Source organism: Cupressus sempervirens, chromosome 8 (genome assembly GCF_028749045.1).
Source record: "Cupressus sempervirens isolate cs-2001-9-10 chromosome 8, ASM2874904v1, whole genome shotgun sequence".
NCBI classification, from domain to species: domain Eukaryota; kingdom Viridiplantae; phylum Streptophyta; class Pinopsida; order Cupressales; family Cupressaceae; genus Cupressus; species Cupressus sempervirens.
The window spans coordinates 238,312,562-238,326,272 of record NC_143125.1 but is presented as its reverse complement, the minus strand read 5'-3'; positions in this window follow the sequence as shown (position 1 = coordinate 238,326,272).

Genomic DNA, 13,711 nt, shown 5'->3' with positions numbered 1-13,711 from the left:
AAGTGTGACCAACCTTTGTATTTTTGAGTATGTCATCAATACATTAGTTAACCATTGTCTTAACCAATCCTTGAAGTTCATTACAACATAATAACTCAACCTTTCCTTTAGGTGCTCTTGTTAAATCTTGTTGATCAAATCCTCTTCATCAATCAACTAAGTGATCAATGACAAAACAATGATTGAAAACATTCTTTCACAACAATCTCCCTCTTTGATCTTCAACAACAATGAGCTTTTTTATTAGATTTTCAACATCTAAAAACATATCTAGAAGAGGCCAAGAGAGTATATTAATTAGTTAAATTTAATATTTATTCAAAAAGAGAAAATATGTCAATGATCAGAAAATAAAGTAGTTTGAAAATGCATGCATGATCTTCAACTAAAACACAAGAATGCATGAAAAAAATGCCTTGGATGATATACTTAGTTTAAAAAAACCTCTAAGGGATTGTGTTGGTGTTGGATTTAAACCTGGTCAAGTCAATATTGGATTGAATTCATCAAAAGAGACATCCACTTTACAAGCATGAGTAATAGAAAGAAAATTTCTATGTCTAGGACCACTCCTAGGAGGAAGATATTTGAACACAACTACTGAGATTATGAATGTGCATGCTACAACAAATAGAAATTATTTATCAAATTATAGAAGCAAATAAGACAGTGATAGATTTTATAGAGTAAGGGATGTGAATAAAAGTGATAGAAGATCAAGGTTTTCTTCCAAAAGGAAGTCAAAATGGAGACATTCACTTAACAACAACTAACTTGTGTTCCAAAATTACTTTGTTATTTCTATAAATGTCATACTTATGTGCATAAAATATCTTATTATAAACTTGTTCTTAGATGAACATGGAGCCATGAAACTCAAAATCCTTTTGTTGTCCTAAGAAATATGAACATGATATGTTATTCTTGCAATAAAGTTGGTCATAAAAGTTATGATTTTTAGAGGAACACATCACAAATAGGAAAAATCTCTCATATATCCTTATTCAATGAAAACACATAGTGATACATTTTTCATAATTATGGTAACATACCCAAACATTTCATATCAAAGACTATTAATTAAAAGAAACTAGAAAATGTGATAATTTAAAGCATATCAGAAACTAAGAATGTAGAAATTAAAGAGAAGAAAAAAAAAAGTGTGGGTTGAAAAGAATAAGGACAATAATGAATCAAGTCTAATTATTCAAACAACTCTTCATGTGGATAAAACAAACCTATAAATTGTCAACATGGCTGCCCCAACCGCATGATAGGAAACAAAAATGAAATTCATTAGGTTAGAGGATTGTAATGGAGGCAATGATAGACTAGGTGAAAACTCATCATTTAAACTTATAGGAAAAGGAACACTTAGAATTTATAAGATCCTTAAATATCACAATGTATACTATACACTAAAGGTCTAAAACATAATTTTCTTAGTGTGATCTAGATGTGGGAAATTAGATACAAATCACTAGTTTTGATTCAAAAGGATGTGAGATCATAAAATAAAGTAATGCAAAGAAGATTTCCAAAGGTAAGATGATGGATGCTAATCTGTATATATCATCTCAATAATTTCAAGGAGTCACAATGTATCATGAGACACAAATATAGAATCTAGTCATGGCATAGGAGGTTGAGTCACATAGATTTTGGCAATCTTGTCAAGGTAAGAAAGAAGTCGTATGTTACAAACTTACCAAAGATGACTAGAGCAACAAATTCTAACTATTAAAACATTTATCAAACTTATTAATTCTTAAACATGTGAACAATATAATCAGCAACCATAAAAAGATACTTATACATAATAAAACCATATATGTTAACTAGTGAAACCCTTGATCAAAGGGAAAACCTTGGTGGGGATGGTACCCACAAAATGATGTTCTCATATAAAAGTTCCTTGTTAGACGATGGACTCTATTAAGAGCCAATGAAATACATTCAGTACATATCAATCCCTATTGTGAGACTTTGAATCCCTGTTAGGAGATTCCAACCCTATTAGGAGTTGTGCCAACCCTATTAGGAGATGTAGAAGGCAGATGGACCCACTATCCAAACAAATTCAGGTCAAAGACCAATTAACTATCTATCAAATTGATCTATGTATTATTCCTTGTAGAATAATAGAAATGTATAGCTCCTTCTATTTCCTCTGACTGGACTTATTCTCTTTTGATCTTGATATCAAATCACCAACTTCATATCCAATAATCGCTTAGATCACTTAATCACATTTAACAAATACTTCACATATCACACTTCAATATAATTATCAAAATTCACACTTCATCAAAAGGAAAATAACCTTCCTTTATAACATATCCTTAAAATAATTACTTGAGTTAGCCTTAAGGCTTTCCCAATTAATTATAATAGGAACTCATTAAGATATTAAAAAATATTACATCTTTTCATAATTACAAATTACTGTTAGGTTAGTCTTTACAACTTCTCACATGTACAACCTCAAACCTTGCACACTTACTGATATCATCATTAGGCCATCTACTATCACTATCTAACTACATGTATCATTATTCTATCTTAGTAAAGATATACCAATAAAAAATGATGACTTCTCAAGTACTTTGTCTTTATACTATATCTTTAGACCAAGCATATCTTCTGGATGTCTTTGACTATCTATAGGTGCACTTATCCACATCATTAAGATATAGCATACAATACATCCTTAACTGCACTTGACTTGATCATCAATACATAGTCCCTACGACCTTCTTCTATGTCTCCTATTTTTCCAATCTTTACAAAAACAATGTTATGTTGACATGAATGACAAACATAGTCATGAATGCATTATGTCGATCATGATAAAAATCTCCCTAATTATTCTAGTAATGCTTAGAATACTCCCCCAAAAGAATACCATCAACATTCATGCTTAACACCACATGAAGGTCAAAGCTTATATGCCCCTTGTTCCCCCCCTCCCCCCCCCTCCCAACATCACTCTAAATTCCTCATTAACATATAATTACATATTTCATTCATTTATATATCCATTTATGAACTATAACATTCAATCATTATAACCACATAACATTCATAAATAAAACATTAAACTCATTAATACACAAGGTTAATCAATAATTCATTAACACATAAAATTATTATAATCACTTAACATCATTAAGATGACATAGAATAAATTAACATCATTTCTTTTTTTCTTTTTTCTTCAATTTTTTAAGGTAAAGGCTAAGAGGAGCATCAATTTCTTTGTCATTCTCCTCCTATTGTGGTTGTGACTCAACATATGGTGCTTCCTCATGTTTTGAGAAGCATGGGGTTGTTGCATCAAAGGGGGGTCTACTATAACTACAAGTCAATGGGGTAAATTACTAACATTTGTTATAATTGTTCCAAGTATTTCATTGATCAAAAGAACATACACTAGTACATTTTGGCAAGTATGCGACTAAGTGACTAAAATTTTAAGTCACACCACTAATTTTTTTTAGTCAAGTGACTAAAACTACTCACATTCTATTATTTCTTTACAATTTATAGCTATAGGTGACTAAATAAGTGACCAATTTGATCATATGGTAAAATCACAAGGTCAAGTGACTAATAAATGATCAAATAAACTACTAAATAATTAGTCACTAATAACTAGTCACATAAACTATTAAATAAAGGCCCACAAGAGAGTCTAGTGATTATTTATTTTCAACATTCTTAGATAATTTGGCTTTTTAGATAAATGGTGTAAATGGATCCTTTCTTCATTATCTCGGGCTTGTTTTTTCATTATTATTAATGGTACTCTAGCTAGTTTTGTCAATGTTATATAACGAGTGTGTTAGGGAGACCCTTAATTGAAAAGAGCTATTAGGACTCAAAAGACCCTTTATTGAAAAGAGGTATTAAGACTCAAAAGTGTCAAGAATGCTTTATTGATGTTCAAGTAGAGTAAGGTTGGAAAATTAAAAATAAATAACCATTTAAAATTATATAAAAATGTTGAAGTAGACTACAACTAAAAAAATAAAACATAAATAACCATTTAAAAGTTAAAGAATGAAAATATAAAAAATATAGTAAAATGATATTTCTAATTAAAAATATATCTAATATTATTAATAAATGTATAATAAAAGTTAAAAAATGGTAATTTTATTTTTTATAGGATTAATATTAAATAAAAATATTAAATATAATTTATTAATATTGTTAGACACTAAAGTGAAATAAAAAATGAGAGAAGAGGTGCCAAAGTGAAATTAGAGGAGGGAAAAAAAATGAGTTTAGGAGAATGAGATCAACGTTTCATTTTTATAGTTCTTGGTTGGAGTGTTGTTCATGAAGCTATGGAGAAGGAAGGCACATTCACTAACAAAGTTGAAGGTATAGACAAAACCTTAGCCACAAGCCACACTATTCACATCAACAAGGTTAACATAAGGAAAACTAGATATATTTCTTGTAAGGGTCCTTTAATTATTTATAGAATAGAGGCAGCTATGATTGTTAGGGCTTTTAAGAATCTTTTTTGGGATAAGGTTACTTATATGTCCATATTGAAAATTTTGAAGCTTTAATCAGGAGGACACTTTGGGCATTTTATTTTATGGACTAAATCTACATTTGAGAAGCTTGATGTTGTTTTTGGGACTTTTGAGAAAAAAATCCTTGTAGAAGAAGGGTTATGTATTTCCTTGAGAAAAAATGGTTATTTTTTATCTACAAAAAAGATTTTGAATTTACATGAAGTTAAACTTGTGAGATCTATTCAAAAAGATGTCAAGATCTATCCCCTTAGGAAGAACCCATTGAAAAAATGATTGTGGTTTTGAAGCTCAATCCATATGAAATTTTTTTAAGCCGTATGACACTTTTGGCTAAGGCTAAATGTGTTAAATCCAGACTAGAAAATCTGGACAAATAGCAAAAGGAACTCAACGCGAGAAGTCTTCTAAATATTTAATTGATCTTCTTGTGTTTTTCTTAACTTTATATTTATCATGCTTAGTTTTGGCTTGGATATTTAGGAATGCTATGAAAATTGATTTATAATTTTATTGCTAAACATTAACTTCTTAGAATTTTTGTATCCATTTTTTCTTGAAATAAAGAAAATTCCCGTTCAGTTGGCTAAAAAATCATCTTTAGTGTCATTTTTAAGTTCAATCTTTTCCTTATGAGTTAATATCTTATGTATAACTAAACCATCATGTCAAAAGTCTTGGAATTTTATCTTGGAACTTAATTTATCATTTGAATAACTTTTTTTATGTGATATTTGGATTCTATAACTAAATAAGGATTAATCTGATATGATATTTTATATGATATTTGTCAAGTGTAATGCCCCACCAAGTGACCCAAAAGAAGTTAACCTAAAGTTTTACTATGTTTGACAAACATTTTTTTTTTAAAGTTAAAGATAATAACTTAACAACAACAAATATAATTTAGAGGAAGCATCAACATACACTCATACATCAACAACACATAAACAAGTTACAACTCTTAAGGGTCCCATGACAATGAATCACATTTAATTTTAATTAATACTAAAAGCAATATATAACATATCCACATTAAAGAATAACTACAAGTACAAATTGCATTTAAATAATATACAATTATATATGATGCCACTTGGCAATAAAACAAATTCCTAATCATCCACTGTACAGGTCACAAGGTGTGAAAGGCTGAAATAATACACATCATGAAATAGACTACATCAATATCTCATAAGATTCACAAAGTCAAATACAATACACAAGAGAATAACCATCCATCATAGCAATACAAGATCAGATAGAAAGGAACATCTATACAAACACATCTAACAATGACATTTGATGGCTGGATCGCAAACCTTGTGGAACCCAAAAAGGTCCACTCCCACCATATTGAGGAGATAGTCTCAAGTTCGAAATAGGATAACAAACTCACAAGTCAAAACTGACATCTAGGTCAAGGAAAACCAAAAAGAAAACTATCTCAAAGGGTAGCAAGACACAAGTATCAACTAATCCCATATGCAACATAGACACATAGGAAATCTATTAAGCATGTGGGCAAGTGTCATCACACGAACCAACTCTAAGGTTACCTGGCTAGTTTTTAAATCCTTCGGCCCCCTAGTGACTCTATGGGAAACTAGTATCCTTCCATATTGACAAGGCATGCTAACTAAGCATGGTTACAACCAAGAATCCTCTCTACTCCCATCCTAGCTTGTACTAGCACTCGAGATATGGGTGAGGAGAACAATGACTTTTATTAAATCATTTTAAACTCATTTAATGGAATGTTATCACTTATTAAATAACCTATAATTGGTTACCCATCAGCCTCCATTGCAAGCCATTTCCCAATATGACATATAGATAACCTACCCTAAGCTTAGTAAAATCAAAAAGATCTCAAAAGACCTCATACATTAGTTTTTAAATAAGCAACTGACAAGCATTGAAATATCACTAGTCAAAATACAAGCATCACTAAAATGTACATCCTCATAGGACTATTCCGAGCAAGTACACATAAACCAATCCACATCATAACATGACATCACCAAGAACAAATCATACCAACACCTTAGTCCTATACAAGCAACTAGAAAGCAATCCAAATACAACTGATCGAAGACTCAAAAGTTATATCAAACAAGTCACACCATTCACCTCAATTTCAAACAAGAACACAAGAAATCAATAAGAATCAATAGATCAAAACACTTCATAGAGCATACAAGACACATTAGCATGGTTGAGTATAAAAGATCATGATCAAAACATCATCATGACATCACAAAATAGAACTCTCGAGCCTTTGGTAAACATCTTGATTTGGTCAAAGTACTAAGTCAACCCAACACCCAATAGTAAAATTAAACATCATAAAAAAAGTTCATACAAAAGTTACTTTTACAATATATTAGGTTTTAAAAATATAACAGTTCCATTTTCACTTATAGGTTTTCAAGTTTTTAGTTTCGTTATCAAGTATATCAGTTCATAATGTTTTTCAATCTCAATCTGGGTTTCAATTTTCATTTCTCTAATTGCCAGATTCACTAAGGTTTTTTGAGTTCACTAGAATTCTAGACGATTCAACAAATCATATAAAGTTGTTTAAACATTGTTTCATAGTTCAATTTGTTATCAAAACATAATAGTTCAGTGAACATACACATCATAGTTTTCATCTTTCTAAAGTATGTTAATCACTAAGGTTTTCGAATAAGAAAATTTCACTAACAATATAAATCATTTTCATATAAAATTGATTCATCAAACACAACCCAAGTTTACTAGAGATAACTATTAATTCTCTTAATTAATTTCATTGATTTTCAATTTACTTCAAAGTTATATTTAAATATTAAAGTAATAAATCAAATTTTCAAATAATTAAATTAATTTTTTTAACAATACTTATTCAAATTATTATTAATAATAATTATCAATTATAACCATAATAATTTTAAATTAATTAAACTTCGGAAAAAATTTCCCAAAAAGGAAACTTGCTAAGAATAGAGATTTTCTCAAAATAGAAACCTACTAAAAAATAAAAGATCTCTCAAAATAGAAACCTAATAAAAATAAAAACTTTCTCAAAATAGAAACTTGCTAAAAATAGAGACTTTCCTAAAATTAAAACCTACTAAAAATAAAAGCTTTCCAAAATCGAAACCTACTAAAATTAAAAACTTTCTAATAATAGAAACTTGCTAAAAATAGAAAATTTCAAAAAATGGAAACTTACTAAAAATAGAAACTTCAAAAATGAAAACTTACTAAAAATAATTTTTTTTCCAAAAATGGGAACTTACTAAAAATGGGAACTTTCCAAAAATGGAAACTTTCTAAATATGAAAACTTTCCCAAAAATGGAAACTTACTAAAAAAAAACTTTCCCAAAATGAAAATTTACTAAAAAATGGAAACTTTATGAGAAATAAAAACTTTCCAACAATAGAAACTTACTAAAAATGAAAACTTTCCAAAAATGGAAACTTTCTCAAACCCTATCCCGAAAACACATATTTTTTAATTGATTCAAACTTCAAATTATCAACTTAATCAAACGATGGTTTCTAAATTCACCATACACATAGATAGATAATTCAGAATGAAGATCAATTAAAATATGCAAGGGTTTCAATTTCATTAATTCATTCATGGACATAATCAAGAATATAAAATAATAAATTTCAATCACAAGGGTTTTGAACAATTCTAAAAGTTCTACAAACAGATTTAAGCAGACATGAAGAAGATGAGAAAATACCTAAAGGCCCAATTTGCAAACTGGGTATGGTCATTTTCATATCTACTTAATTATTTTTCGGATTTGATAATTTATTTTTCTTTGCTTTTTCAAATTTTGCATTTTCCAAAAAAAAAAAATTACCCTTTGGGCAACAGAGGAAATTTTTTTTTATAGGTACCAGGTAGTGACACCCTAGCCCTACACTCTACGTGGAATAATCCATTCTATATTGCAAGAATATTCCTTTCAAACAACAACTCAATATTCTAGCAGCATCCACCAACCAATTAACCAATGCACACATAAATCTAGCAAGTTCCATCCAACTCACGGTGGCCGCATAACAACCACAAGCGCTTTGTTATTTTATTCCTACAGTGTTAAGCTTTTAGCACATGTAGTGTTTGCTATTCCCACTGATGTGGGACTAATTTGCAAACAAATTGTCAGTGCTTGCTAACTTACCGACAAAACCTTTGGCACTAGCGTTCCTCCAATTTCTAGCAACAAAACAATATTTTTTGAGGGCCACACAAAGAAGAAACTTGGCACCGTTCTTTAGTTATCTAGTAGCAGTGAACAAATCTTTCGGTGACCATAGAAATCTCCAACACAGGCTCCATTAAATAGGCTCCAATCATGTGGAGCCACATTAGAACACTCTGGTGATCCAAGTCAGACCATTGACCTACCACACAGCCTAGTTTTTCATTGCAAAAACTATGGTACATATCTTCACTCAGCAGCCATGATAGACTGACATGTTGGATGCCTATGAAGGACACGTCGATTGACACATAGATCCATTCGTACTGCCACATGTACTTTTCTATATAGTCGTATGCCACATGGGATTAAATTTGACCATCATTTGACTATCATTCCCAGGAACTTTTGAACAAAAGAGACGATCATTTGACTATCAAATTTAAGCTCACAATTTTCTACCCAGGCCCCTCTTCAGATGCAGTTTTGATTTGACAGTCTGACTTTGGGAAGCCATAACTCAATCATCTAGACTCCAAATCAGGTGCAATATTTTTTAATTTTGGGTAGAATTTCTGGGAATTTTTAGTGATGGTGTTATTTTCTAGTTTTGGTTCAAGGATTTGTCAGAAATTGTGTTTTTTGGTGACTGTACCTATTCAATCCTTGATTTTACAACTTGACATACTTCATACGAGCTCATCTGGACACATTTTCAGGTTCTATTTTTTTTTGAAAGTGTTATTTTTCATCTACATTCTAGATCTATATTCAGATTATAGGGTTGTGTGGACAAAAATCTTACTTTTAGACTTAGGGCATTTTCTGCATTGTATTGCTTTGATTACTTTTTAGAATTGTTGTACATTTGAGCTATAATGCTTAGTGATAGATTTGGGCCTCAAAAGGTAGTTGTATACAACAAAATTAGAAGTCTAGCTTTTACATTTTGACAAGTGGCCTATTGTACATGCACTACATATAAAGTACCAAAAGCATCTTTTTTGGGGGGGTCTTTTGATTGAGTGAAAGGGGAAAGCCGGGGGGGGGGGTGTGTGTATTATGTTTTCTAATCTCTCTTTTGTGCTCTTTTACTCTTCTGCATCATGGGTTCACCTAAAGGTCCACTTCTAACTTCTCACAATTATTTTACATGGAAAGATATTGTAACGCCCTGCCAAGGGATCCAAAAGAATTAACCTAAAGTTTTACTAAGTTTTCTAAACTTTTTTTTTTTGAAGTAAGAAGGTATAACATACACATCAAACACATAGTAGCGAAAGCAATAACATGTAATCATCAACAAACATACATAACAGGTTACATTCCTTAAGGATCCCATGACGTTGAATCACATTTAAATTTAATTAATTCTAAGTCTAATAACTACCATATTCATGTGAAAGAATAATTAGAAAGTCCAAAGTCCATTTAATATACATTTTTTCTGAATGCCTCTTGGAAAATTAATTCGTAATGCTCATTCATCCACTGTACATGTCACAAGGTATGAAAGGCTTAGAAGAATATACATATGTAAAAATAGAAATACATCATCCTCTTCAAATCCATGATACATGAGCAATAAAATAAATGAAATCATCCACCATACATGATACATCCATACATGAATAATGATAAAACATCCATCATAAAATCTAACCATCCATCATAATGATCCATGAATAGAATGAAGGTAAATGCCAACCAAGAAAGCTCTAGCCACGGTGACTACAGATGGATCTCAATGGTAAGAGTGAAAAAGCACTACCACCCGACTGCGTGGAACCTAAATGGTCCACTCCCACCGTGCTGAGGAGATAGTCTCAAGTCCCAAACAAGATAACAAATCACATAACACAAATACTCTCTAAGTCCAGGATATCCTAAAAGTACACTACCTCAAAGGTTCCAACACATAGATCAACATCTAGACCTAGAAGCACACAAAACATGTAGGAAACCTACTATGCAAGTGGGAAAGTGTCATCACATGAATCACATTGAAAGTTACTTGAGCAACCCCTTAGGAATCTCGGGTCCCCAGTGATCCTGTGGCCACTAGTATCCTCTCGTACTGACGAGGCATACTATGGAATGCAAGGTTATAACCAAGCATTCTCTCAACTCCTATCCTAGTCTGTACTAGCACTCGAGGCATTTGTGAAAACATACAATTAATCTTATTAGGTTCATTTAATTTAGTATTTAGTGTAATGTTATCATTTATTAAAAACAACTTACAATTAGTCATCCCCAGAGCCACTTCGGGACTCCTGTCCCTCATTGCAAGCCACTTTCTGACACTACACATAGATAACCTACCTTAGGCTCGTGAAATCACAAATCACAAAATCACCTCAGCCCTATAGAAGCGACTGGAAAGCATCAAAAGATAAGCCACAATAATCACATCAGTTCTCCATGAGCAATTGATAAACATCAAATGATAAATCACAATATCAATCGGTTCTCCAATGAGTAACTGAAAAGTACCCCACAATATCCATTGGTTCTCAATGAGCAACCATAAAACATCCAAAAATAATACTAATCGAAGACTCCAAAATGTTCAAGTCAAAACATGTCGTAACATGACATCATCAAGAACAAATCACTTAAAACACCTCAGCTTCACACAAGGAAATTGGAAAGCAATAACACCTAGTAAATGCATCCATCATTGAGCATATCAACACAACACCATGGTTGGGTTTAGAAAGATCGAGAAAAATCATCATAATATCACAATCATATAACCCCTGAGCCTCTAGTAAACATCCTAAATTGGTCAACACTCTAGGACCACCCAAACCCCAAATACAACCAGTACATAGGAAACATCATAGTTTCACAGTAGGTTTGATTTGAAGGTATATTATCAAGTTAAAAGTAGAGGTTTCAGTTTGCAGTTTGACGTATGTTTTCAAATAACTAAGTTTCATAGTTTACCTCAACGAATTAACCCGATTCTTATAATTAATCATATCACAACTTAAAAGTAATGATAATGATTTATTAAATCATTAAAATAATAACAATAATTGATTATTAAATAAAAATAAATCCAATCTCATTAATATTCGATTTTTTTATAATAAATATAATTAACAATTATTAATTGATATTTATTATTAAATTCAAACTTATTTAAATATTTACATTAATAACTATTAATTATTTAATAATTATAGATTAATTAATAGTTAAAGATTATTGACAAGCTTCTTTGATAAATAATATTCACTAAAATATTAATTAATTAATAATTATTTTTAAAATTAATATTTTAAACTATGGAGTAAAAATCATTTTTTAAAAATAAATAAAATTTAATAATCCATTAATTAATTACATAATTAATAATAAATTTATTAATTAAAAATTATTATTAATTAAAAAATTAATAATAAATTTATTACTTAAAAATTATTATTAAATGAAATATAATTAAATTAAAATAAAATAATTTTTAAAAATAAATATTATTTTATTTTTTAAATAATAAACTGGCATGGTTTATGGCCCGTTGGCCCTTTCATTGAAAGTGGCTACAACCGCTGTCCTGCCATAGCAGCCTTCTGCCGCAGTAGCAGTACCTACTGTGGCAATGGCAATAAAGGCCACCGTAAAACAAGTAAGGGGATGGAGTGGGGTTACCCCCCCTTCCCAAATATATATATATTTTTTAATTAATTTTTCTTTTATTAGATTTATTTTATACAAATTTCTTTTTTAATAAAAATATTATGTTATAAATAAATAAACAACCCTCCCTATATATATATATATATATATATATATATATATATATATATATATATATATATATATATATATATATATATATATATATATATATATATATATATATATATATATATATATATATATTAAAAATATTGTTTAATTAAAACAAGACCCTCCTCACTCATAACTAATTTTATTAATTTCTTTATATATATATATATATATATAGAAATTGTTTTCATTCCTACTCTAATAGAGAGAATATTTTTAACCATCCAAATTTTCAATCTTAATTTTTTACTTTATTTAAAACTCAACCCTTCCTGATTAAATTCTGATTTCTTTAATCTAGAAAATGAGGGTTTCTCCATTTTCTTTTCTAATCCCTATGTATGGAGTAGTTAATTGACAAGCATCTAATAATTCACAATATTGAAATGTTTAAACTTTCACCATAGAGAATTTGAATTTGCAATCCACAGACACAAAGAAGATAGGAAAGGATAATTGCGTAATTAATCAACGATCAAAACAAAGGACCCTACCTAAGCTTGATGCTAATTCGCAATCCTCAAAAACTGTGGGAGATTTCACTCCTCTTCAAGAACTTTTCTCCAAAAATATTTCCTAGAATTCGCTTCCAAAATTCATCTCCCAAAATTCATCTCTAAAATTCATGCTCAAAAATCCTCTCCAAAATTTGTCCCCAAATTCATGTCCATCAAAATGAACCCTCCATTGATAATAAGGAGTTCTCTCCTCAAAACGGGGCACTAATTGTGCATTCACCCAAGAGGACTCCTTGTTCACCAGAGTTAACTCTAAAATTAACTTTTATTAATCTTTCTTTATCTTGCATTAATCTTTTTCATGCATGTTTAAATGAATTATTAAATTACTTTATTTAATTTTCACTTGACTTCTATTTTTAATTAATTTATTACTTTTAATCCCATGCACACTTTATGAAATAAAATAACATTATTATTTTTACTTATTAATTTCTTTTATTTTCAACTCATGCTCGCATCATGCGATCTAGAATCTTTTAATAATTTAATATCTTTTTTACTTTTAATTTATTTTAGAAACTTAATTGATAAAATATTTATTAACTTAAATAACAATAATATTTAGCATTTGTTTAAAAATGAACTCTAAATGTATTATTATTAAATTAAATAAATATTATCACATT